The sequence below is a fragment of the Muscardinus avellanarius genome, assembly GCF_963383645.1.
Source record: "Muscardinus avellanarius genome assembly, chromosome: 17".
Taxonomy (NCBI): domain Eukaryota; kingdom Metazoa; phylum Chordata; class Mammalia; order Rodentia; family Gliridae; genus Muscardinus; species Muscardinus avellanarius.
Window position 1 is genome coordinate 16165430 of NC_137803.1, and position 6229 is coordinate 16171658.

At 41.5% G+C, this 6229-nt stretch overlaps 1 pseudogene across 1 annotated transcript; it reads right to left on the reverse strand.

Moving 5' to 3' along the window:
• Positions 1 to 5458: 5458 nt before the first annotated feature.
• Positions 5459 to 6026, reverse strand: LOC308276071 (large ribosomal subunit protein uL6-like; annotated as a pseudogene). The gene has a single exon. The product of its transcript is annotated as a large ribosomal subunit protein uL6-like (transcript).
• Between the last annotated feature and the right edge of the window lie 203 nt (positions 6027 to 6229).

A 6229-nucleotide genomic window follows, 5' to 3' on the forward strand; every position in this document is an offset into this window, starting at 1 on the left:
GCTACCACAGCGTCATTACCATCCATAGACTTAACTCCATAGTCCTGCATCATTGCAGAGGTCCTCTTCCAAGAGTAAATTGGCCTTGCTCACATTGTTCTGAGAATTGCTTGGTTCCAATCTCTTCTTTATTTGGCATGAGTAGATATAGCTTAAGTCTAAGTCAAGTGTATCTTTAATGTGTCCTAGGTCCAGTACTAAGAGAATTGGAATCATCATCATCATTATTAAGCAAATTCTTACCATTTTACCTGATCTCATTGTTGATTACCGAGTTATGCATAATAAGTTTTTGAACCATGGTGATGTAAACTTAACTTCCAGCTAATGCTGTTCCGTGGGCCCAAAATCTTGCAAAAGATACACACTGGAATTGGAATCGGAAAAACTTTTGGCCAACTTGTAGCAGGTTTTCCAGAGAAGGATTTTTCACTGACATTGCAGAATCCTAAATAGGCTTCTCCCCGGGGATCCTCACACGAGTCTGGAAATATCAATCAGCCCTAAACCTGGTCCAAGGTTTTGTGTTTTCTGGTTTTTACAAACTGTCAGTTTTTATTTTTATTGAGCAACAAGAAATTGAGTTGTTTATGGGAACAAACAAGGCAAGCAACAATTCTCTCCAAGTGCTGGATCTTTCCATTCTTAAACTAAGTCAAAAATCTCTGGTATGCCCATACTGGACAAGAATGTCAATCTGCTTACATGTGTCAGGAAGGGCTTGCAGGGCGGGCCTCAGGTTATTTCCCTACATCAGCTTATTTGCATTTAGTTTTCGTTTTAAACTTTTGCAGATGCAAATTGATACATATTCTAATTCTCTTGGAGTAGAATTGGAAGACAGTTAAACAATGAATCAAGTAGGAGTTGAAATTTCTTGACAATATCTTTCCTTTTCCTTCTCCTCCTCCTCCTCCTCCTCATTCTCCTCCTCCTCCTCTTCCTCCCCCTCCTCTTCCTCCTCCCCCTCCTCCTCTTCCTCCCCCTCATCTTCCTCCTCCTCCTCTTCCTCTTCTTCCTCCTCCTCTTCCTCCTCCTCCTCTTCCTCCTCCTCCTCTTCCTCCTCCTCCTCTTCCTCCTCTTCCTCCTCTGGATTGAACTCAGGCCCATTCTATCTCCCAGCTATACTCCAAGCCCCATTTTTTTATTTTGAAATAGGGTTTCACTAAGTTGCTGAGGGTGTCCTCAAACTTGTGATTTTTAAAATTACTTTATTTTATTGGTGCTTATACATCATAGTGAAGTTCAGTGTATTAAGAGTATACATAAAAGCCCGGCCTGGTGGCGGGCACTTGTAATCCTAGTACTTGGAAGGCTGAGACAGGAGGATCGCAGGTTCACGGCCAGCCTTAGCAGCTTAGTGAGGCCCTCCGCAACTCAGTGAGACTCTTTCAAAATAAAGAATAAAAAATCAGGCTGGGGGTGTAGCTTGGAGGTAGAATGCCCCTGGGTTCAATTCCTAGTACCACAAAAAAAAAAAAAAAAGAAAGAAAGGAAAAGAAAAGAAAAGAAAAGAAAAGAAAAGAAAAAAGCATACATGAAGGCAGTTCTTCACCTACTATCCCCACATCCTACCCTGGTCCTCTTTCTTCCTGACATGAATTAGAGAGAACCTGAGATCCTCTTGTCTCAGCCTCCCAAGTACTGGGGTTACAGGTTCCAGATGATAACATCTTCATCCTAGGTGAACAAATCTCCTATAGAAAAAGCAGTGAGTTTATAAGCAGGGAACCCAGGTCCTGCTTATAAAGGAGAGGTGGGGTGCGGGGTGGAGTGGGGTAGGGGGTGGCAGTGAGTTTGGGTACATTTGTGGCATATTCTGTCAGTAACCAATGGTGACACAGAATCCCTTTATGCACGTGGGCTGGGAGTGCAAGTATTGCTAAGGCTGTGCATTTCAGCCTTTTTCTTATCCAATTGAAGGGGTCCTTTCATTCCCTTCTCTCAAAGAAGCAGACTTTTGTTTATTTTTTATTCTTTTGCGCTACTGGGGATTGAACAGACTTTTTTTTTTTTTTTTTTTTTTTTGTGCTACTGGGTATTGAACCCAGAAGCATTCTACCTCGGAGACACACCCCAGCCCTATTTTATTCTTTCTTTCTTTCTTTTTGTGGTACTGAGGGTGGAACCAGGCGCTTTTCTACCTCCGGGCTACACTCCCAGACCTATTTTATACTTTATTTGGAAACAGGGTCTCACTAAGTTGCTAAGAGCCTCACTAATTAGCTGAGGCTGTCTTTAAACCTATGTGATCCTCCTGTCTCAGCCTCCCAAGCACTGGAATTACAAGTGTGCGCCACCACACCCTGCCTATTTTTTATTTTTAAACACAGTTTCACTAAGTTGTGTAGGGCCTCACTAAGTAGCTGGGGCTGGACACAAAGCTGTTATCCTCTGGTCTCAGCCTCCAAGTACTGGGATTAGAAGCGTGCACCACCACGCCCGGCAGAAGCAGGGGTTTAAAGCCCCCATTTGGGGTTGCCTCGCTGCTGTATACCCACATGGGAGGCACATTTTTTTCTTTTTTGTCCTTCAGAGCACTCCCCTTCTCCCTAACATGTATTACAACCAGTAAAGAGTACCTCCAAGTAGAAATATATTTTTTCCATCAGTTTTTGACAAACTTTACAGAAATTTCCTTTAAATTGATTGCAAATGTTCATCTTCAATAAATCTGATTGTGGGCAAGTTGTAGAAATCAGTCTTGATCATCCATCATAATTCCTTAAAGTCCCCTTCACATCTTATTTAGTGACTTTGTGTTATTAATACAGATGCAGTCATCTTCTGTCTTAAAGGGACCTGTCTTAGAGGGCAACATTTTTCTTTTCTAGTACTGGGGATTGAAACCAAGGACATTCTATCTCCAAGCTACCCCCACACAAGTCCTTTGTTTTGGTGTTGTTGTTGTTTTGTTTTGTGGTACTGGGGATGGAATCCAGGGGCATTCTACCTCTGAGCAACATGCCCAGCCTTATTTTTTTTTTTTAATTCTTTATTCTGAAACAGGGTCTCACTGGGTTGCAAAGGACCTCACTAAGTAGCTGAGGCTGTCCGCGAACTGTGATCCTCCAGTCTCAGCCTCCCGAATGCTGAGATTATGAGCTTGTGCCACCATGCCCGGCTCCTTCATATTTTTAATTTTGAAATAGGGTCTTGCTAAATTGCTGAGGCTGGCTGAGAACCTGTGGTCCTCCTGTCTCAGCCTCCCAAATACGGGAATTACAGGTACGTACCACCATGCACAGCAGAGGCATTTTTTCTTAAGTCTGTGTCATATCCAGTATCAATTCAATGACTCTCTTTTCTCCTTCCTATTGCCTCTTGACTGGATCTCCTGATAGGTCTTTCATAAGTGTAGAGGAAATTGCTTTACTGGATTTGATCATGTTTTGCTGTTTGTATGAAAATCTTTCTGGGCAAATTGCTTGAAGTATAAATCAGACCTTTTTCAGAAATTGCCCAATACTGCCCAGTTCCTCTGTCATGTAAATCATTATTTTCAATGATAAATAAATCACCATACAGCTCAAGGAATATTTTAACCGATGGGACTACTAAACCAGTTCAGCTCAATCTTCTCATTCTTCAGATGAGGCAACTGAGACGTAGGTTATTTTTAGTTTTTAAGTTTTTTTATGGTACTGGATTGAACCCAGGAGCATTCTACATCCAAGCTATACCTCCAGCCCTTTTTATTTTTTATTTTGAAATAGAGTCTTGCTAAGTTGCTGAGGCTGGCCTCAAACCTATGAGCTATCCTCCAGTTTCTACCTCCCAAGTGCTGGGATTACAGGCATGCGCCACCATACCTGCCTTGTTTAGGTGATTTTATTTATTTTAAAATTATTATTATTATTATTATTATTATTATTATTATTATTATTAATGTAATATCGGGGATAGAATCCAGGAGCATTCTACCTCTGAGCTCCACTCCCAGCCTTTTTTTTTTTTTTTTTTTTGTGGAACTGGGGATGGATGGAACCCATGGGCATTCTACCTCCAAGGTACACCCCCAGTCCTAATTTTTATTCTTTATTTTGAAACAGGGTCTCACTGAGTTGCAAAGGGCCTCACTAAGTAGCTGAGGCTGTCCACAACAGCGATCCTCCAGTCTCAGCCTCCCAAATGCTGGGATTTCAAGCGTGCGCCTCCACGCCTGGCTCAATTTTTAGTCTTTATTTTGAAATAGGGTCTCACTAAGTTACGGAGAGCCTCAAAAATTGCTGAGGCTGGCTGTGAACCTGCAATCCTCCTGTCTCAGCTTCCCAAGTACTGAGATTACACGCATGCACCACCACACCTGGCTGTTTAGGTGATTCTACAGGAGGACCCCAAACTCAAGTTGCCTTGAGAATTCGAAAATGGTCTCCTGGTGTTTCAGGGTTAAGGTGGTGGGAGCTCTGGGTTTTGTTGAAAAGGACATATTCACGAATGCAAGTTCTTTTCTGGCAGTTATTTTAAACACATGTCCCGCAGTCAGGTTCCACACTTAACTGGCGCTGGCCCACATTCTTGCCGAAGCACATAAACTGCCAGGAAATTAAATTTTTGCTTCATCGTTTGTTTGATAGAAATGGAATCTTTGACTAAGGTGGTATTTGAGGTTCCTCACTTAGACTTAAAATTTGACGATTTCCGGGTCATTTTTATGAAGTACGAAGCTGACTATGATGTTGTTTCTTAAAAACATGGCCCGTGGGATGCTTTGTCTCACCAGGCTGCGTGGTTTTGTGCTCAATGGTGGAAGTTTTGCTGAACTTCAGAGTAAGCACAGATGGATTTTAGCAAATCTACTTGTCAGGCCAATGCTACCTTTAGGGTTTTTCCCACAGTCATCAATGACAACAGTTCTATAGGTTAAATCTGTATTTAAGATATTTCTATATCTACTACAGACTGAATGAAATATAAGGCTTAACCTTAAAATATATCCAGGTGATGCCTACCATCATAAATTTGACTTAGCCAAACTGAATTCCAACTTTCTCTGAAATAGTAGTTCTCAATTTAGGGTGAACTCTAAATTCCCTCTCCCCACCACAAAGGGACACTTAGAAATGTCTAGAAGCATTTTTGATGTTCACAACTTGGGACAGGGCTTTGCACTATTATTATTTTAGTGGGCCAAGGCCAGGGATTCTGCTAAATATCTTATAATGCACTTTGACAAGCTCCGTGACAAAGAATTATTTGACTCAAAGTGCTAATGTTGAGAAACCCTGGTCTGAAAGGAAAGATAATGCCAGTCTGCATAGCAAAGAATAGCTCAGAGTGAGTAATAATTTTAAAATTTCTAAGATGAGTGTCTAAATAAATATTTAGGTTTATAGCCCAGAATGGTATTCTTTTTTTCCTTGCAAACAAATAGAAGTCTTTTATTATGTCATTAAAATGTCACACATTGGTCTTATAATCCAGGATCTTGTTTCTGTAGTTGGATAACTCTTAGATCTCATCCATCGGCCAGCTGTACTGCTCCTTGTTCAGAAACACAGGCACCATCCCCAAATGTTCTGATATCCTTGTTTTTAACTGGTGTGTCTTGCGGAATTAAAGCAGCTGAATTTGAAACAAGTTCAATATCCTTCCCTTCAAGGCTTAATTCATCTTGCTGGGCTTGAGATATGAATAAGCAGCACCTGTCTGCATCCAAACCCTATGGATGTATTTTTCACCCAAGAAATTCCCGATTTCAGTGAGAGACCCATTTTCCTGAATAATGGCGTTAATGAGGAAGTGAGTATTCCCAGACCTCATCTTGTAACGGAGCCCGGTGTAACGCCCTTGATCATGTTCTGCACGTGACTACGGAGAGTGGGAACAGGAGCCAGTTCCTTTCTATTTCCCCACCGTGTGTCGACACAGACCTTTACTTTTTCTTTCCAAGGAGGCTGAGTTCTGGGTTGACGTGATTGAAGTCCCTCACAGTGCTCTTCTAGGGCTCTCCACAATAGCCGTGCACCCCTTCAGTCCACATTTTCTGTAATATCGACAGTCTGATTGCTGAGAGTGGTCTTCATCCTCACGGCAGATGTGGTCCAGAATGTTATTTCTTTAATGCCCATCAGAATAGACACAGTGAAGGATGTATATTTAATGGGTTTAAATGAAGGACAACACATGAGCACAGTGCTGTATATGTAGTCATAATACTCAATGATTTTTTCACATATATACTTTCATAAATACATACTTCAGAAACAGCCATACACACACACACACA